The sequence below is a fragment of the Coffea arabica genome, chromosome 1c (genome assembly GCF_036785885.1).
Source record: "Coffea arabica cultivar ET-39 chromosome 1c, Coffea Arabica ET-39 HiFi, whole genome shotgun sequence".
Taxonomy (NCBI): Eukaryota; Viridiplantae; Streptophyta; class Magnoliopsida; order Gentianales; family Rubiaceae; genus Coffea; species Coffea arabica.
Window position 1 is genome coordinate 9,321,473 of NC_092310.1, and position 22,484 is coordinate 9,343,956.

Here is a 22,484-nt window from a genome sequence, read left to right on the forward strand (position 1 = left end):
ACTGCCTTTCTTGATAAAAAAAATCTTCTTTTTCCTCCACCTGTGGTTGAGGAAGTCTCACATGATAAAGAACCTCGAACCACTGATCCAGGTTCATCAGTTCCAGATCCGAATCCATCAACTCCTGTGACTCCTCATGGTCCTTCCACATCAGACAAAGGCAAGGCACCAATTGAAGAAGCTGCTGAAGATGATGAAGAAACTGATGAGGAAGACCTCTCTCAATATCAGCTCTCTCGGAGGACTCCTGGATCCACTTAATTCATCATTTAGGACATTTGCATTCTGTTTGTCTCTTTTATGTGTTTGTGGTATTCAACAATGAATATGTATTGTAATGGATATTTTTAAGTTTTTTTTTTGGTATGATCTGGTGGATGTTTAAGTACTGTTTTGATGGATGTCTAAATATTTTGATGAATGATTGTCTATTCTGCTTGTGTGAATGTAATGAATTTGTGGTTTGTATGATTGTGTTGGATGTTGATTTGTGAACTTGTGTAAATTTGTGACTTTATGGATGAGTTGATGTGATTGGTTGCCCTTTTATGATGACAAAAAGGGGGAGATGGTATAATGATTGGATTGAGTGATGATTGGTGATGTTGGCATGATTGATGATTGGTTAGGATATGTTGGATTGATTGTTTAAATTTGGATTGGCTGATATGCTTAATTGTTTAACTCGGATGGGCAGCCAAGTGAGGGGGAGTTTTTCAAAATTCTATAAATTGTATGATTCACTAAGACAGGGGGAGTTTTCATTGCTATCATCAAATCTCATTTCAAATCTTTGTTTTGTCATCATCAAAAAGGGGGAGAATGTTATTCTTGGTTTTGATGATCACAAAGTAATTTGAAATGTTTATACTAACCAAGAAAGTGAACACTTTGATTGACCAAGAAAGTGAACACCTTGATCAGGTCTGATGGAACAAAGAAAGCATATGTTCGTTTATCTCCTGACTACGTTGCTTTGGATGTGGCAAACAAGATTGGAATAATATGAATGAATTTAGTTATTGTTTTGTTCCGATCAAAGATACTGTCCTTTAAGTATGACGATTTTGCTATTCTTGGTATTTTTGAAATGTATCTAACCTTCTTCGATTATAAGTGTCTTCACATATCAAAGAATCAGGTATGAATAGGTCATGAAATGCAATTTAACCAAAAGAAGAAGCAAAAACAGGACACTCACGTCGGACGGCCGAAAGGAATCTGTCGGACGTCCGAAAGGATAAAGAGCATCAAGAAGGAAGCTCTGTCGGATGCTCGTGAGGAAGCATCGGACGTCCGGAAGGATCGGACGCTTGCCATCGGACGCTCATCAACCGCATCGGACGTCCGAAAAATTCCAAGATGACTTGCCAACTCTCTGCCTACGATCGGACGCTGTGGTGTCGGACGATTAAGACGTATCGGACGTCCGAACTTCAACTTGGCTATCATCGGACGATTGGTTCGGACGATGATTCGATCGTCGGACGTCCGACAGCCCCAACGGCTAGTTGACTCTTCAGCTGCCTTCTATCCGTTGGAAGCATTGATGAAGCCCATTTCTGGTTCCCTTTAAAATCAAATTGGTCTGAACCAAGAAGGGACTTTTGCACACTTTGTTTACAAGATCTCAAGAGATATTTTAGTTAGAAAATAGTCTCCAAAGCAAGGTTTGTTTTAAAGTGGTGTAAATTTCTGGTGAGCATTTCTTTTGTGATTGAAAGGATCTTTAGTGTAGCTTTGTTGAGGGTTTTCTGAGTGTTTGTAAAACTTTTTAGCTTGACTAAGTGTGGCTTAGGGCAAGGAGGAAGTGCTCCCTCCATTGTACATCTAGTTGATCTTCTTTCATCAAAGAGAAGTTGCTCTTCTTAGTGTTTGGTCTTCAAGCTTGAGGATAGCTTGGTAGACACTTGGTTTGATTTCCTATCTTACTTTTCTGTTTAATAAAATTCTTATTGCTTATCTATACTTGTTTTTCTGATCAATATTGCTCTTGTCTTCTAATCTACTTGGTTGATCATTACTAGAAAAGAAGGTAAATTTTATTAAAGAAAAAGTGCATAAATTTGGTTAAGATTTTAATCAACCCAATTCACCCCCCCTCTTGGTTGTCTTTGAGACTTACACTCCTTTTCTTCTTACCCAATAAAGGCTCTCCTACTACTATAAATAGGACCTAATTTCGTGAAGATCTGCACAGCCAATTAGCTTTTCTACAATTTCAACTTTGAAGCATATAATCCAGCTTAGCTATTCTGAAGTGTGGTGGAAAACTTCCACGAGAGATTAAAACAATGGCAGCTCCTGCTCCTAAGTTTGCAGGTACAGTTACCCGAAAGGACTTCCCAGAGGGTTTTCTTTTTAGCTCTGCTACATCTGCCTTTCAGGTATCTATTGAGTCATTTCTTATAGGGTTTTCTTTAAAGTGCATTTCTAGAAAGTCATTCCTTCCCATTGGGATCCATGTGCATTGAAATCTTAGGGAACGGAAGATTTCCCACGGAAACCTTTATGGTAGGAAGCCCTTTGACCGTTCCTACCATAGGAAGGCATGCAGAGGTCGACACATGTATTTGGAGAATGAGGACCAAACGGATCCGTTATGTTGCAGTGCTAACATGCGTGGAGAAGGAGCAAACGAATTAAATGTATCAGTATAACTATATTAGTATAAATGTATTACTAAATTTAGTTTGACTAATTTAGAACTTTTATTAATAAGCATGTATTTAATAGGACAATTGATATTATCAATTATATACATATGCTATTATACATTATATAATACACATAGCTAATAATATCATTATTGTAAGTTTGTAACTAATCAAATTAAATATTATATGTAATTAGATAAAATTATGCAAATATTCTAATATAAATATAAACAAATAATAATATAGTATCTATAAATATTCATTATAATTATACATTGTATAATTATAATGTATATTACATATTAGATATTATTGTATATTATTATATTCATAATGATTTAGAATAAAATGCTCATAAATAGCTATTACTTTGTTTGTGTAATAGAGGATAAAGAGTTGATATGTTATGGACAATTTTTTTTTTTTACTTTCACGTATTTAGTTTATGTTAAATACAAAACCTACTAGTTTTCCTTTCGTAAAAATATTAATATATCACTTTTTAAATTTTACTTACAAATATTTATGTATTTAACATAAATTATATGATTCAGAGTAAAAGGCCTATAAATAGCTAGTACTTTATTCATATAATAGAAGAAACCCGTAAAGAGCTAGTAAAAAGTGGGTAATTTCTTTTTTTACTTTCACATATTTAATTTATATTAAATACAAAACCTACTAGTTTCCCTTCTGTAATAATATTGGTGTAACACTTTTTGAATTTCACTTATAAACATTTATGTATTTAATACAAATTAAATGATTCGAAGTAAAATACTCATAAATAGCTATTACTTTATTCATATAATGGAAGAAACTTGTAAAGAACTGGTATGTTATGGACAATTTGTTTTTTACTTTCAAATATTTCATTTATATTAAATACAAAACATGCTAGTTTTTCTTTCGTAAAAATATTTGTGTAATGGCTTTTGAATTTTATTTGCAAATATTTATGTATTTAACATAAATTAAATGATTCAGAATAAAATACCCATAAAAACCTGGTACTTGGTTCATCTAATAGAGAAAAGCCATAAAGAGTTGGTACTTTATGGGATATTTCTTTTTTAAAAAATATTTAATTTATTTAAATAGATAACCTACTAGTTTTTTTTGTAAGAAATTATTGTAACACTTTTTGAATTTTACTTAAAAACGTTTATATATTTATTATAAATTGAATGTTTGAGAGTAAAATGTCCACAAAAAGCAAGTATTTTGAATAGGTAATGCCCATTTGCCCATAAACTACACCATCTGAAGTTTATTAATTGTTAATTGTTTTGTAGTGCTTTGTCATTCCTGTGCTAAAACTACTTTGGTAATACAAAGGGCAAATCTGGTACAAATTTCTTATCTCACTCCTTAAAACAATATTTTCATGACACTTTTTCTAGTTTGGACTGAATATGCAACAGAATCAATAAGTTTAAGGGAGGTTACTGCTATTTCTTAAACCACAAAAGAGGTGAGTGCTAGAGTCAGAAACCTCAGAGTAGTTCTGCAATTTTCCTTTTGTTTAAAGTTTTCAAGATATGTGATTGTTCTAACTCATTTATTTTGAGTTAGTGGTATATTTTTAACTAACTTCTAACTCATTTAGAGAGAAGTTTATATTTTTTATTTTGAATTTTAGTGGTATATTTTTTATTTTTTTTATTTTTTGAAATATTATTGAAGTAATATTTTTCAAATAGACGAAAAAAATTTTTATATGTTTAAAAGTGATTAGTTTTATTAATGCAAGCTAATACAAAGAGGTACAATTGAATTTTATTTATTTGACATATAAATTTTTTGTTGATTAGCATTTAGCAATTGGTTGTATCTGTGTTATGTTATTTAATCTTAAAATGCAAAAGCTTTAAGTTCATAAATTAGTTGTTGATTAGCCTTTAATATATTTTCAAAAACGATCGGTGGTATAAAAATTCATTTTTGCTGAACCCCCTCCATTACAGCCACACAACCCCCACAAAAAACGAACAACAACTGTTATATGGAGATTATAACTAGAAAAGAGAACAATTTTGTCTTAATTTGAAAAACCAATGAAGATGATATTCTTTGGCCAACTAAAATTACTCTCACATTTCAACAGCCGTCGTCAGCTATGGAAGATTGGAAAAGAGGCCTGCTACACCGGTAGGAGAGAACTTAGAATATTGGAATAAGTGGGATAGGAGAAAGGGAAAAAAATTGGAAAAACTGGGATAGGGGGAAGGGATAGGGCGGTCTGATATGGGGAAGGAAGCAAATAGGAGAGAAAATGCGATGAAAATATAAGAGAGGTGGTGAACCAGTGAGTGAGATGCAAGTTAAAATATTAGTATTTATTAGCTTTGCAATCAGACGTGGGATTTCACAAAACCCCTCAACTTGGTCAGCAATTGAGGGTTGCCACTAATTCGGGCATCATAAACTCCCTTTTCTCTCCTGAAGAGACCAAACTAATCACAGCAATCCCACTGAGCTTATTTGGAGGGAAGGACAGGTACACTGGTGTAGCAGTGCCAATGGTGAATACACTACCAAAACTGGGTATGTAAAAGCCAAGGAAAGGATCGAAAGGAACAACAATAGGTCCCTGCAACAGGATAGCACTAGCAGAAATAAGCAGAATTCCATAATTTGGCATCAAGTTTGGGACCTCAACATTAAGCACAAGATTAAACACTTTCTGTGGAAATGCCTACATGACATCCTTCCCACCCATGAAACTATATTTCGACGAACAGGGAAAGGAGAACCTTGGTGCAGAGGCTGTGGAGAAAGTGCAGAAACATTAGAACACCTCCTTTTCTTTTGCAAGACAACTGAGCAAATTTGGAAAACCTTCCCTATCAAATGGGGTGGTCTAGAGCATTTGAAAGGGAGCTTTTGGTCATGGTGGGAGAGCCTGCAGCAAGCTAGAGAAAGGGCAGATGGTAAAGCGCACATTGAAATGACAGCCAATCTACTCTGGCATATCTGGAAGGTGAGAAATAATTTGAACTTTAACCTATGCAACCAGGAAGGGTGTCGGATCTCCCAATATGCCATTGCGGATTGGCTTGAGTTTAAAGAGGAAAACCTCCTAAACACATGTGACAAGCAAGAAAACAGTGTTGAGCTTGATAGCAACGACAACATTGTTGCTGTACTCCAACAACAGCACTCGACTATCATGTACGTTGATGCAGTAGTGGACCAGCGAAGAGATAAGTTTGGCATTGGTATAGCAGCTAAGGATAATGAGGGAAATCTAATCTCTACATGGTCAATCCCAACCGCAGATAAAGGAGAGGCTGCAATCATGGAAGCTCATGCTATCAGAACTGCCTTGCTCAAAGCATTGAAGGAAAATTGGACGTCCATCTTGGTACTTTCTGATTGCAAAGTTATCGTTGACAAATTGAATCTTAGGAATGAGGACCTATCTGATATAAACATTATCCTGGGAGATATCAGGACATTGAGTAGGTCTTTTTGGCGTTGTACTTTCTTTTTTGTTAAGCGAGAATGCAACACTTGTAGTCATGGTTTGGCGAAATTCGCCACTAACCTTTTAAACGAAACTAGGTGAAAGAGTATCTTTCCTGTGTGGACCTCTATGGCTGCACAAAGTGATCATCTGGCAGTTGCCAGCTAAAATGTACGTGTACTTGTAGGTGTCAACCATCTAATGATATAAATGAATGACTTTTGACCAAAAAAAAAAAAAAATTGAGGGTCGCCACTTTCTTAGCATTCACAAGAAAATATCTTGAATCCCATACCTATAATCCAAACACTAACAAACGACTTTTCTTGAATATAACTAGTACCATACCCATAAACCAAACTGCCTGTCAGTGTTTAAACTTCCTACTATAATTAATAATATCATTATTCTAAGTTTGTAACTAATCAAATTAAATTTTGTATATAATTGAATAAATTTATTAAAATACTGTAATATTAATATAACTATATATTAACATACTATACATAAATATTCATTATTCTAATACATTATAATTATATAATGTATATTATATATTAAATAATATTATATATAATATTATTATTCATAACAATAAATATAGCTATCTCTATATTTTTTATTATTACATAAACATATATATTATAATAACATCAACATCTAATATACATTTATTTATATTATTTAAAAATAATATAAATGTATTAGTATATAAATTTAATCAATTTATAACATATATAATGTAAATATACTGTCCTCTATTAATTAAATGATTATACTATATATTTATACAATATATTATACATGTGTATATATATTATAATAAATACAAATATAACTATATTTGTTATTATAAAAATATTATAATGATTATAAATATATTATATAACTATACTAATATTCTAATAAAAATATAATTAGTCCTTAAATATTTTAATTAATATATACATCACTACCATAATTATTCCAATTCTCCATTCCCAAACCCTATTCCAAAACGCTACATTAGATTGTCATGCTCACTTTTCCACAGATTAGTACAAGAGTAACAATATAATAATATACAATAATATCTAATATATAATATACATTATAATTATACAATGTATAATTATAATGAATATTTATATATACTATATTATTATTTGTTTATATTTATATTATAATATTTGCATAATTTTATCTAATTACATATAATATTTAATTTGATTAGTTACCAACTTACAATAATGATATTGTTAGCTATGTGTATTATATAACGTATAATAGCATAGGTATATAATTGATAATGTCAATTGTACTATTAACTATACATGCTTATTAATAAAAGTTCTAAATTAGTCAAACTAAATTTAGTAATACATTTATACTAATATAGTTATACTGATACATTGAATTCGTTTGCTTCTCCTCCACGCGCGTTAGCACTGCAACATAACGGGTCCGTTTGGTCGTCATTCTCCAAATACACGTGTCCACCTCTACATGCCTTCCAACGGTAGGAACGGTCAAAGGGCTTCCTACCATAAAGGTTTCCGATTTCCTTCCTTGCCATATTTGGTATTGTCAAGGTTTCGATGAAACACTATGTCAATTTATTTCTGTTTTTGCTTCATTTCTGTCTTTCAGTACGAAGGGGCACATGATGCTGATGGTAGGGGAGCAAGCATTTGGGATACATTCTTGAAGCAAAACATGTGAGAACCCGTAATCTTTCCATTTTCTAGGTTTTATTATATTTCCAGGTTTTCTTATTTTCAATGGTTTGTTTTCTGCACTTTCTGTATCCGGAAAATTTTCTAGATAATTTTTATGAGTAAATATAAGTTTTAGATGATTTTTCTAGCATTGGTGAGTTTTTAGAAAATTAAGAATAAATAGTGGACGTGGGACCCACTAGTGCGAAAAGTTCGGAAAAATTCGGCCAATAAGGTTAAGTTTCGGATACTGTGAAAAATTTATCGGGTGTTAAGAGATAAGTAGTGGGTGTGAAGTGATTGATGTGAGAGAGAAAAGAAAGATAGGAATGCATTTAATGAGGTGACAAGTGTCACATTCTCATTGGTTGGACTTTAAGAATTACTATTCACTTTCTTGACTTTTTTGACCAAAGGATTAAATATCAAAAAAATGCACAAAAATTGCCATTTTCTTACCTCTTATGGCCGGCCCTCTCTCAAGCTCAAGAAGGAAGAATTTCATCAACTCTCAAGCTTCCATATGGTTCAATCCACCAAAATAAATTGCCTATACTAGATTCTACTCCATATTATCCTTCCATTAGGTGTTAGTAAGTTGATTAGTGAAGTTTGTTTGAAGGTCTAAGGTGGCCAACATCCCTCTCTCTCTTGATTTCTTGGTAAGTGATGCTTGAAACACCCTACTACATCTAATAATGCTTATTTTGTGCTTAATGGGGGCATGAGAGAAGGAATATATGATTTGTTTCTTGATTTGGCTTGTTTTGGTGAAGTTTTTATTTTATTGGGAATTTTTCTGGTTTAATATGATCTTGATGTTGGGGGCTTGTATGATGAATTGTAATGGTTGGAAATGGCTCTAGTGGATGTGAAATGTGGTTAAATGCAATCAATTTTGGATTTGGTGTGAAATTTGAAAAGTTAGGGTTCTTGAACCCCAATTCTGTCCGGTTTTAGATCACTGGGTTAGAGGCCGAATTAGACTTTTCTCAAAACATGAAAGTTGTAGGTATTGATGTGTTTGAGGTGCCTGTAAAATTTCAGGGCATTTAGATTAGTGTAGAGTGAGTTATGACGAAATTACTGTAGCTGTTCTGCTTTGGACAGAATGCGAAAACTGCGATAGTAATTGGCCATTTTGACTGGAATTGGTTTGGATTCTGGAGTTGGTGTCTTCTGATGAAATGTAGCTGGATGTCTTAGCTAACTTATGCCTTTGGAATTTCGGCATTTGGACTTGTATGGACTGAGATATACTGATTACAGTTTTTTGTGTTTTGTGAACCTGTTTTAGGAATTCTGGGTTAGTATTTGGCATATTTGACCTAGTTTTGTTACGAACTGGATTGAGTGGTCTTCTACATTATTGTAGCCCTGTTTCATAGCTTCGAAACGGTGGGTCTTACACCCCCATTCGATAACCGTAGAGAATTTGACGCCATTACCGCATAATGAGTGTAAAACAGTTTTATATTTGGGGCCAAGACTAAGGCCATTTTCTAATTTCTGGTTTGCTATTATGCTTATATATGTATATGAAACCCTATTGGGGTTGTGATTGGCATGGCTTTATGAAACCCTATTGGTTGGCATGGTTTTAAGGCTTACTCTTATTCCGGTCATTTTCTAGCTAACTTTTGTACTTGTACTACTTTGAGCCTAGTGAACGGCTTTTGGGAATGAGATGACTTTTGTGTGAGGTGTTGGGACTGATTTGAGGAAATAATGAAGCCTTAATGGCTGGAAAAGTAAGAAATTTAGGGGAAGTGCTGCCCGATTTTCTAGGCCGTTTGGTTCTTTAAGTTGGATTTGCCTTTTGATGGAAATGAAGGGCTTTTGGGTTGTTTGCGCCTAGGTCTTGATGTTATCTTTTTGTTTTCAAGAAAATCATATTTTTGCACCCTTGCATTAGTATGTCTCACTTGTGCATTCCGTTTATTCGATTTTAGATATGAAACCTTCAATTGGTTTATTTTGATTATTTTAGGGTTTCTTGGCGATTAAGGCCAATCTGAAGTGAAACTTTTGAAGTTGAATCGGTGAGTGTACCACTGCCTGCTACCCTTTATGTGAAATATCTGAATATCTGAATACTTGACTTATGACTATTGAAACCAAGTACTGCTTTGATAAAGTGGAGGCGAGGGTGTACTTTATCACACTCGTTCTCTGGTCTGTTCATATTCCAATTCTGAACGTCTATCTGAATCTGTTATCTGTATCTGTATCTGAAACTGTACTGAATCTGTTATCTGTATCTGAAACTGTATCTGTTCTGACGTCGTTTGGAAGCTTGTGTCCAACGACCTTTCTGTGACCTATGAGCTCAAATCCTGTGGCTAAGTTATTCAAGTCGGGCCGGCAAGGGCCTGGACGATTAGATAACGAACCACGGTAGTCTGTTCGGGGATCTTTGGGTATTGAGACCCTTGGGTTCCGGTATACTCGAGTATTACCATTTCTGTTACTGATACGGTGAGCGGGCCCGGTAAAGGGGTGTTTGGTGGACGGAATCTGGAGTGAAGAGGGGTCTACGGACGCTTTGGTTCTATATACGTTGACGGAGGGTCAACCGGTCTGGATCAAGTACTGAGCTGGAAATTTGGCTCCTGAGAGCCACCCGTATCATTCTGATTTGAATCAGTGGTTCCGTTGCTTTATATCTGGCATGTGTATCTGATTTGTTAAACATGAAATGCCATGATTTTATTGCTATCTGTTTGGTACCTCATTGAGCGCAAGCTCACCCCTTTCTGTTCCCTTTTGTTTTCCTTACAGGAAAATAATCACTTTTGGGAGCTCATACGTGTTGGTTGCCAAATTGAGCCATGTATATGTCTATTTTGAATAACTCATCTCATGAAACCCTAATGTGTATTGGGTTCATCTTCTGAATGGCAAACCGAATATGTGTATACCATATGTATAGTTTTGACATGCCAAGTGTGGTTGTAAATGTTGAATTGCTATGCATTACTGTTTGGTGGGTTCTCGGTTTTCCCTATTCCAGGCACTATTCATCGTTTTCCTTTTGCTTATTATTTTGTTATTTTGGTTCTTGTGGCTTGTCCGAGCGCACTTTTGCTTTTCCGAAGCGTTTTAGAACGCGTGTAACCGCTCCGTAGTCCTGGCGAGAGCTGGGCAGGCAGTCCGTTAACCCCTTTGGTTCGCCTTAGGGGAAGGTGGGGCTGTTACAAAACAACCCTGGTCTCTTTCGTTCTCTTTCTCCTCTCTCTTTCAACTGTCGTGTGAAACAGGATAGTAATCATTATTACCGTACAAGTCTTATCCACTTTTGTCTTGACAAATCTCCATAAATCATCTCATTGGCTTCGTACTACATTTTGAGCCCAGCATTAAGTTTGAACATTATTATACTCCCAAAAGGTAAACTTCGGTGTGTTTCAAGTTTTTACGGACAACTATATCGGGCTCACCTCTTAAGGGCACAGAATAGAAGAATTTTTAACAGTAGAACAATAACATGCCGCAAAACCCATTTCATTAGAATTAGAAGGTTAGATTGGAAATTAAATTAAAAAAACTACAAATTTGCTAGTACACTTTTTGTTGGAGATCATAAATTTTGCATATAGATAAATATAGATATGTATAGCTTTGCGACATAGCTTCGGGTAAAAGAAAATAAAGGAGGAGGTATAATGAATCAAGCTATTCAGCATCTTAAAAGTACTACTGCTTATTTGAGTTCTATTTGATTTTACAAATACTGTGGCTATTAATGGACTCAATGCAGTTGAATTCTACTGCCGGTACAAGTTATAGCTTCTACTACAGATATTGTCACACACAATAGTTTGCGGGACTACACATAAGTGAGCATCTGATTTAACCCTTTTTGGTGTTGTTGATATGTATTGCAGGAGGACAAAAAAATCATGAAGGAGATGGGGTTTAATACTTTCAGATTCTCCATCTCTTGGCCGAGAGTGTTACCTTGTAAGAATTCATTTCCATTCTCCTCTCAGGATATATTCGTCAAACTGAAAAAGTAAGTCCAATTCTATGGAAAAGGACTAATTTTTCTTGCGTATAATAACAGGTTTGGATGCATGTCATATAATAACAATGCAAATTGAAAGTTTTAGTTTGCACATCCTTGTGTGCCCATGAACAGTGCAAGAAAGATTTATATGGTCTTAATAACAGTTAATTCCTCTGTTAGACGGAAGGAGAACTTATGGGCCCAATGGTGAAGAGCAAGGAATGAATAAGAAGGGGATAGACTTCTACAATAACGTCATTAACTTGCTCTTGGAGAATGGTAATTTCCTTATTCAACCAATTTTTCTTTTTGCCCTTTTTGAAGCTTTGTCTATATCAACAATTGAATACAAAATTAATAGAAAGAAATACATAATGAAGCTTCTCTAACTGAGATTGCCATCACATGTGACTAGGTATTGAGCCAAATGTGACTCTCTTTCACAGGGATTTTCCTCAGACGTTGGAAATTGAATATCTAGGGTTCTTAAGTGACAAATCAATGTAAGTAATAGTCATCGTTTCCTTCTCAAATCACCTTGATGCCAATATCTCTAATTGTGAAGTCTACGTGTTTTTTCCCCTTTTTGAAGGTCCATTCTTTGTAAAGCTTGTATGCATTTGTCAATGCAATTTGACAAGCCTATAATTGCAACTACTTATCAACAATTGAAACTCCATTAATTTTTCTGGAAATGTTTGTTTCTCTAAGCATGTATGAATCGGGGAATCCTCATTATAGTTAGTTTCTTGTTTTCTATCAATAGAAGGGTTATATTACCTAGAAAAAGGTAAACATATCTCAACCAATGATTATATAAACTAGAAAATAAATTGGTCATTCATATTGCCTTTTACGTACTTATCCTTTTTGGATATTGCCCATTTATATATTTCCCAATTCCCATGATCAGAAAATTAACTTTCATTGACTTGAAATCATGCATCTGCACCAAGGATTTCATAGACTACGCAGATCCTTGCTTTAGAGAATTTGGAGACAGAGTGAAGTTATGGTTGACATTTAATGAAACGTGGACCTATAGCTTGTTTGGATACATGGTGGGTTCGTTTGCCCCAGGCCGTGGTGCTAGTTCTGAAGAACAAAGGGAAGCCATGGCCAGAACCCTCCCATATGGCCCTGGAAGTACAAGGAAAGCGTTGGCTCGTTGCCTTGCACCCAGAGCTGGAGACCCAACCACGGAACTGTATATCGTCACACAACCAGCTCTTGTCTCATGCAGCGGCAGTGAAATTGTATAGGAAAAAATACCAGGTTCTATTCATATACTTCTCTTTTTTCCCCCTCTCAAAAGGCAATATATTACAAAAAAAGAAAAACAAAAAAAGAAAAAGGGCTACTACCTCATATGGGAAAAATACTAGGTTCTGTTCATATGATTTTTTCTCTAATTCTTTTTTTTTCATAAAAGGCAATATCTTATTAGAAAAAAGGGTCAACTATCTCATCTAGGCTTGTTCCCACACCCTTAAAAAAAGGGTCTACCATGTCATCTGGGCCTGCTTCCATGTCCTTCTCACTATTGATTGTCAAGTAAAGGATTTGATTCAAATTTTGAACCGATAACAGGAGAACTCTAAGAGTCCTCCCTTGATCATTGGATCAACCCCAATGATTATATATGTTTGTTTACTTGATAAATGCCAGGCTTTATAGTTCATGATTATTATTCATACAAACATAATTGTTACTGGCACTCCATGGATTTCTTTAATCATGTAAAATGACATAATTACTCCTACTTTATTTTTAGGGATAATTTCAGAAACCTCCCCTGAGATTTTCGATAATTTCACTCAGTTCCCTTGAAGTTTACATAACTACGGAGACTTCCCTTGGTGTGATAAAAAAATAACAATGCCCTTCATTAATTATCAACTCATTGAAAAACTCTATTAAATATTAAAGCTCTCTCATCTATTAACAACCAATAATTATTCAAACTACAGTATTTCCCATTTAACAATCTATACTCTTCCTCCTACATCTATTTTCCTTTCAAACTTATTTATTTATTATTATCAACCAAATGTGTACTATTGCCGCTAATAAAATTACCACACACACCAAACTACCAATACTTATATATCTTGGTATCTATTTCCAATTCTTGATTTTCCATTATTATTAAATAGTTTCCTTGCGTCCATTTTTGTTTCCAATTTTTTATATGTATTAGCAAATTGAAATTGTCAAATGACAAATTAAGTGCTAATGTCATTATCAAACTAGATTGAGATGAAGATAGTGACAATGATAAAAAATAAAAATGAAGGATAGGAAATGGAATTGAAACTAAATATAGGTTATACCGTTATGGTTGAAAAAAAGTGTTTTTGGTATATATTTATAACTGCATTGTATTTCTATTTTTGATTTACAACTATTGATGTTATTCCTATACAGAGAATTTGATTGATTTTGAACTCTATGCCAATGGAGTATATTGGATATTGATATTAGTAGTGATGGTTTAGATTATTTTGTATTAAAAAGGTGGCAGCCATGGAATTAAAATTTAAGGATATTGACAAATATTGTTGTGTATTACGTAATATCTGATATTGATATGAGATTGTAGGTAAACATTTGGATATCTCATGCAGCGTTTATAATTGATACAATAGTCTGTATCAGAAATTTTTAGGTAAAAAAGGAATATCAGAACAAAAATAAGTGTTTATTTAATAGTGATTTGGATATTGATGGGTAGGTAACAAGTAAAGATAAATGAAAAAGAGACTGTGAACCATTTTTTTTCCTTTACATTTTTGTTGTTGAATTATAACTCAAGGGCATTATAGAAATTTGGAGAAAAAGTATAGCCTGTTGGGTTTAGAATGTTACTTAAATAGTGAAAATAGGGGAGGTAAGTGTAGTAGGTGTAATTTTTAGAACTTAAGGGGAACTTTCTGCAATTGGAGGTATGTGAAATTAACCCTTATTTTTAATTATAGTATGCCTTTTTCTCAAATTGTGCAATTAAAAGGCAATATAGGGGTATTTTGTCTTTTCACATAATTAAAAAAGTCAAAATATAAATGTTATTAGAAAATTTAACAGTGCCAGTATTGGACATGACTTTAGCAAAGACAAAGAGTGGGCATCTAATTTTTTTTCGCAATGGCTACAATCTATCTTACGCCTATACTAACCTACATTGTGGGGGAGGGGGAGTGTGCAGAGGTTTGTAGGAAGGTTGGAGAGTGAACCGCGAGACCAAATAAGTGCACTACTGCTCTTTTTGAATTGCATGAATTGTGTGGCACATCTACATTGTGGGAATAAAAATGAAATACACAAAAAACATATGTGGGAAATTGATTGAAACAGCAGTTACCTTTTCAAAATAGTAAAAAAAAAATTTAACGAACTCCATAATGACAAATTCATTCAATTTATGCATTGTCGCGCCCCATTTTTCGCGATGGAAAAAGAAAGTGTTTATAAAAAGATGTGTTTACAAGGGATGTGATTTTATTTTAAAACAAGTGAAAAAGAACCTAGAATGGGACTTAAAAAAATGCGACAATTTGGATCCAAATTTAGTCTAAAAGAGTTTTTAAGAAAAATAGGAGTCGCCATTTGGTATTGAGTTTTGGTGTACCAAGTCACCCCAAAAAATATTTTTTGACAAAAATAAAATAAAACAAAATCCTTTTTGACAACTCCAGGTCTTTGAAAAAAACAGAGAAAATGGATTCGGGAGTCACGATTGAAGAAAGGGAAGGCAAAGGTTCGATTAACTCAAACCTAAGGCACCCTTTCAACCTAGTCTAAGCTAGTTGCGAGGTTTAGTCAAAATTTTTCTAATCTAACCCTTAATTTTATCATATTTGGATGTTTCCTACATGGATGCAAATCTAAATTTATAAAAAATATCAAAAGGGACAAAATGTTCATTCAAGGGTTTAATTGAACGAATCGCATTAATTGCGAAAGCCAAAATGATTCCTTGAAAGTGTCACGAGTATGCGAATGATGAAATTAAAATAAAAGAAAAGAAATTAAATTATATACATATATATAAGTGATCAAAGAAAAAGGGAATGCAGCATAAAGGGTACGGGAGACAAAAACTCGTGACATAATTTTTTTATACATGGATTAATAGGCTATTTAAACTAAAAAGTTATAATCACCCATTTCCCATGTTTGAAAAATAATTATCCTAACATGAACAAGCAAATGAACTAGCTTAAATGAAATGTAATTCTAAATGACATGATTAGCACCTATAGAGGGTAGGGGATAATATAATAGGGAATATCATACGAATGAGAAAAGATCCTAAAAATGAAAATATGCATGAAAATGTAGTGAATAGCACACAAAGATGAATCTAGCGCAAGACGACCTAAAGGGTCTAGCGTTGGACTAGCCCATTTCTAAAAATCCTTACTAGCGTTGGACTAGCAAGTAAGCGGAAGGAGAAGCCACAACTAGCGTTGGACTAGTGTAGTAACGTCATGCATTAACAATTCATAGTGAAATGAATAAAGCATAAATTAAAACACATAAACACATAAGAGCACGTAGCACATAACACGTAAACATAATATCTAGATGTCAAAATCCTAAAAAAAAGCGGATAAAACATATAACACATAAGTCACATAAACACGCAACCTATCTATTACACCGGAGAATCTAACTACAATCTAAAATGGGAAAGATATGATAAAATAAAATTAGTTATCCTATCTATTACATTTTTGAGGTATTTAAATGCCTCTCGAGTAATTATAAAAATTAACTAAACAAATATAATATAAGAAAATTTAAATGAACATTTAAATCCAATAAACAAAGCATATAAAAATATATAAACACATAGGAGCACATAAGAGCACGTAATTGGCATTGAAATAATAAAAATAGGAGTACCTCCCGTTTGAAGCGGTGAATAAATGGAGTCAAATTGTCCTATTTATACTCACAATGAACAAAAGAATCATGGCACCAATTTAATTTAAAAAAATAATAAAAGTACTAAATTCACACTAATATGTCAAACGCAAAGAAATTTAAAAAAATCTAAAAATTACAAGTTAAGTATATTCAAAAGTAACATAATTGGCTATTAAAGAAAAAGAAGCAATCATAATAAAGAGAGTCAAAATTCACTAGGGACTGAGTTGCAAAAATTGAAAAAACTTTTGGGGACAAAATTATATTTTTCCAAAATATAGGGATCAAGATTAAATGAAAGATAAAATTCAGGGACCAAAATGCAATTAATTTAAGGACCTACATGCAAGAAATTTAAAATGGTCTGGGCAGCAGTGAAAATACTTGAAAGCATAGGGACTGATATGCGAAAACATATTCTTATTCCTTAACAAATCAGGCCACTGGACATCATTTTTATTTCTTTGGGCCAAATATTCCTAAACCCAGCCGAAAGTCCAAGAGAATCGAGCAAGCCAGCCCATCTTTTTATCACTCAAGCCCAATCAAAAAATGCACGGGCTCTGACCTTCTAGCCCAACCGAAACCCAAAAGAAATAGAACAAACCCATTTCCAAAACCCAACCAAAACTAACTCTTGGCCCATCAGAAAAACAAACATTAGCCCAAACCGTTTTTTTTTTCTTTTTTTTTTTCTTTCTCCTTCTTTTCTCCACTTCCAGCCATTTCTTTCTCTTCTTCGGCCAGCTGAAGCCGGCCATGGCTGCCGCCGGCAGCGCGGTCGTCGGCGAATTTTTCTGGTCACAAAAAATTATCAAAATACATACCCCGAATTTTTCTGGTCACAAAAAATTATCAAAATACATACCCCAACTGGATTTTTTGCGTAGATTCCATTTCCGGAGTTAGTTTTTACCAAAAATGACCCGAAAGTGTCCAAAATGTCAAAAAAACAGTCCAATTTTTATTTTTTCCAATCACCCTATCTTTCACCAAAAATCATGAAAATTATACTACAACACTCTTACAACTCCTACAATACAAATATGATTTTATTTCGACAAGAAAACAAGATAAAAGGGCTAAAATAAAGCAAAACAGTCCCCTAAGACTCTTTTTTTCATTTTGGCATTTTTTCAAATGGTTAACATGCATGCATAAGACACATTTCCTTTTCCTCAATCTAGTTCATGTCATTTCCCAAATTTCAGCAACACAACAATTACAATAAAAAGCCAGCAAACAAGAGAAATTAATATACAACAACAACAATAAAACCAGCAAAAGCAAGAGAAATTGGGCATTGAAACATGGATGTAAATATGATAAAAAAACTGGAAAATACCTCAATGTAGGTGGTAATCCCTTGACCAAGATGTTTGACACAATTTCCAAGCCTTGAGCGTATCTTCCTAGCTCCCTTTGGTGATTGCTTTGTGTGTGGATGTGTTAGAAGAAATCGAGAGATCGAGAGGGAGAAAGAGCCGAGACAAAAAAATGGAGAGCTTTTTTTTTTTTTTGTCTTTGTTCTTTTGAGGGAGAGAGCCGAGAGGGATGGAAATTTTCTTTTTTCTTTTGTGGCTTCTCTTCTGTGTCCTGTGGGAGAGAGCCGAGAGAGGGAGTGTTTTTTTGTTTCTTTTTCGGTCTTGTCTGGTGGTCCATCCTGAGAGCAGAGAACCGAGAGGGACTTGTAGCCAAAGTGGAGCTTGTGTGTAGGATCTGCCAAAATGATGATTTCTCAACTAATGAAAAGAAAAGTCCATGGATATTGAGTGTGAAATGGGTTAATAGTTAATTTGGTGAAACAAAATGATCATGATGATTTTTTATTTTTTAGTTTCTTTTTTTTTGTGTTTTTTTTTCTTTCTTTTCTCTTTTTTTTTTTTAAACAAACCTGCAAAAAATGAGAAAAATGCACATTAAAATGCAAGAAAATAAATAATTCATTAAATAGAAAAAATTCAAGAAAACATTGAAAATTGACAAAAATTTGGTGTCTACAGCTTGCCCCTCTTTGTCTAGAGTTTCAAAGAAACTCAAAACAAAAACGTAGACACCAAATTGCTTACCTGTCTCTTCTAGCTGTACCTAAGCTAAAATAAACAAGCCAACACTTGGCTGAAATTATTGGACAAAATGATGCAATAACATTGCAGAAAATGTGACCGAACCCATGTAGAGTTGCCTACGTATCCCACCATGAGAATCAGGTCAAACGTAGTTCGAATGCAAGTGAACCACAATGAAACAATTGCATTGACCAACTGTTATTTTTGCAAAGTCGAAGAAGTCTGAGCTCTCAGAACTTCTAAACATGAAGCACAAGATAACTGAGAAAGCACAATTATTAATCAAAATAGTCAATAAAAGTAACTTGTCATAACTAGAAAAAAATGCGCGGAGGGACGCGATTACGCTCCAAGAAGGGGGATAGAAGTGTGCGCGGCGGGCGCTGAGACTCACCAACAGAACTTTAAATTGTCAAGAAGGGGAGATAGAAGGGTGCGCGGTGGACGCTGAGACTCACCAACAGGAAATTAAATTTGATTTTTTTAGAAAAAGATACGTGGAGGAACGCGATTACGCTCCAACAGGAAATTAAATTGTCAAGAAGGGGAGATAGAAGGGTGCGCGGTGGACGCTGAGACTCACCAACAGAAACTTAAATTGTCAAGAAGGGGGATAGAAGGGTGCGCGGTGAACGCTGAGACTCACCAACAGGAAACTAAATTTGTCAAGAAGGGGGATAGAAGGGTGCGCAGTGGACGCTGAGACTCACCAACAGGAAATTAAATTTTCTAAGAAGGGGGATAGAAGGGTGCGCGGTGGACGCTGAGACTCACCAACAAGAAATTAAATTTGATTGCCAGAAGTAATAGATTGGTGAGATAAGACCTAAGCCCAATAAAATAAAACGGTTAGTGGGATACAACCCAAGCCTGCCGTAGTTAGTGTGATACAACCCAAATCCAACAAAATAAAACGGTTTTGAAATAATTTTTCAAATTGCAATTTTTCAAAATTTGTCCCAGTGTAGGGCATCCTCTTTTTTTTTTTTTTTTTCAAAGCAGATTTGAAATGCATTTCCAAAATTGGAGCTCACTCTTTTTGATACTTGCATCAATGTAAATCATGTTTAGGAAAGGCCACATTTTCTTGCCTTCGAGAGGCCGAAAGAGTGATCATATAATACCAATACCATGTGATTCCTTGTGGTCCTTTTGGCCCTGAGAACCATGCAAGCATGATCTTTTGATATCAAAACTGCTCCTCAAGAGTTGTGCTGCAACTTGTTTTGAATCTTCTCAATTTTCTAGCATCAGTTAGCCATACCTCACTTTGTACCACAAATCAACTTTTCTAATGATCAGATTTGAATGAATGGCCAGTATTTCAAGTGTCGGCATCTCGCTTTTCGTTCATGATTCTCTTGTGCTCCAAAATCTCACCTTGATGACCTTAACGTTTCGGATTTTCACAAAGGTCACACCTTTTATTTTATTTTGTTTTCATTTTCTATTTTTTCCTTTATTTTTGTCTTCCTTCTCTTTTTTCTTTTCTGTCTTTTTTTTTTGTTTTTTCTTCTCTTTTTTTTGTTCTTTTTTATTTTTCTTTTTTTGAGCAGACACCCTTTCAGGTTTTCACCTAATGAACAAATCTTGTCAATGACCTTTATCAACTCAAAAATGTGTTTTAAGGAATGATGGCATCAGTGCGACAATCCTTCCCATGCAAAATTGGTGAAGGTGTATTGACATCATTTGCCATTTGATTAAGTGATTTTTAGTAGAGATACTACTAAGGCAGAGGTCAGGACTTCATGATTTTTATTATGGGGTCAAGTGGGGTGTGGAAGAAATGTTAAGGCTTCAAAGCAAAATCTCCAAAGAGGTTTCAAAAACCCTAAGACCGCGTTCTATCAATATTTGCCCAGTATAAGGGTATTAAAACCGAAAAAATTGCCCCAATTTGGCTTTTGACTCTTTTTTTTCTTTTTTTCATGACAAATAGGAGATAAAAATTTACCCCAGTATGGGGTTTGCAATCTTTATGAGGGCTATCAAATGAAGGGTTAAATTATTCTGGAGGTTCAATGGGGAAAACTAGGGGTAAGATGTTCAAAGAGAAAAGAAAAAAGGCTCGCCTTTGATCCGCCATAGATGGTATTTCAAAAAGAAAAATCACATAATCAGATAAAAAATTTATTACACATGTCTGAATTGATTGGCAGAGGAAAGACCTGTCCATCCAGTTCTGTAAGAATGGATGTTCCTCCGAATAGCATTCTTTGAACAATAAATGGCCCTTGCCATGTTGGAGCAAACTTTTCTTTAACCTCCTCTTGAATCAGAAGAATTTACTTCAAAACTTTATCCCTCACTTCAAATAAGCGAGATTTGTCTTTCTTGTCATAACCAACGAACCATCCTTTGTTGATAACATTGTTCATGGCAGGTAGTATTCAACCTCTTTTTCATCTATTGGAGATAGCCACTCATTGTGCTCCTTGATCCATTTAATTTCTTCTACCAGAGTCTTCGTCCAAATGCGCAAGGACGGGATCTCGGTTTTGGCATGTATTACCACTTCCATTTCGAAGCATAAGAGGGTAAGGTGTTGCCCTAACTTAGAAATGTAATCTCCAAGTGAAATGCCCCCAGAGTTCAATTGCAATATTTGCAAAATTAAATGAAAGACTCTTGTCTTTTTTCTTTTTTTTTTCTTTTCACTCCCTCTTTTTCTTTTCTCTTCTTTTTTTTTTCCTTTTTTTCTTTTTTTTCATTTTCCTTTTTTATTTTATTCCCCCTGTTTTCTCTTTTTCTTCCTTTTTTTTTCTTTTTTTTTTCTTTTTTCTTTTTTTTTATTCCCCCTTTTTCTTTTCTCTCTTTTTTTTTCAAGTTGGCTGCTGAAATATGTACTTCTTTGAATAAATAGCCGATCCTTCACTTTGCAATATAACATTATTGCCTCCTTTTTATTCATGATTGACCTCCAAATTTGCAAGTTTTGAGTTGCGTCTTTTCCTCGAACTTAACCATAAACACCTGCACAAGGGGGATTTTTCAAAGCACATGAGTTTTTCAAAATTCTCTTTTTTTTTGTTTTTTTTTTTTGCAATGATATAACTATTAAGACTCATGCAAAGTGTTGAATTATCAAAATTTGAAAATTATGTACTTGATCTTGGACATACCCTACAAATATATTATAAAATTTTGCCACAATTTGAACTTATTTGGTGAAATCTCACAGATATATTACAAAAAATTTACCCCAGATTGAGCTTATCTTAGTTGCAAAATAATCAGATGCAGTGTGAATAGGAACTACAATTTTTTTTGTTAAAAAAAATGAAGAATTTAAATGTCATATCCAAATTCATATAGAAGACTTCATGATAAATATCTTAAAACAAGATCAAATTGCAAAAGATCTCTTCCTCATTTTGGGATCGGTGTTGAGGGAAAAGGGTCCCTTTCTTGTTAGCTCACTTTTTAGGACCAATCAAATGGGTATTATTTAGGATTTTGAGGTGGCTCAGGGAGATGATATATCATAATCTGTCTTTTTTTTTTTGTGTATCCAACACATTCAATATCACATCTTAGTGAAAGCAAATGGTTTATCACTCTTATTTCTTGAGAAAATTTAGTCAACATATAAGCTCTATAGGCTTGTAATGTATGGGTAGAAACAATAGCTAAACATATGGAAACAAG

General features: G+C 34.1%; 1 pseudogene; it reads left to right on the forward strand.

Moving 5' to 3' along the window:
- Positions 1-2,294: 2,294 nt before the first annotated feature.
- Positions 2,295-22,484, forward strand: part of LOC113737822 (beta-glucosidase 24-like) — a 29,206-nt pseudogene continuing 9,016 nt past the window's right edge.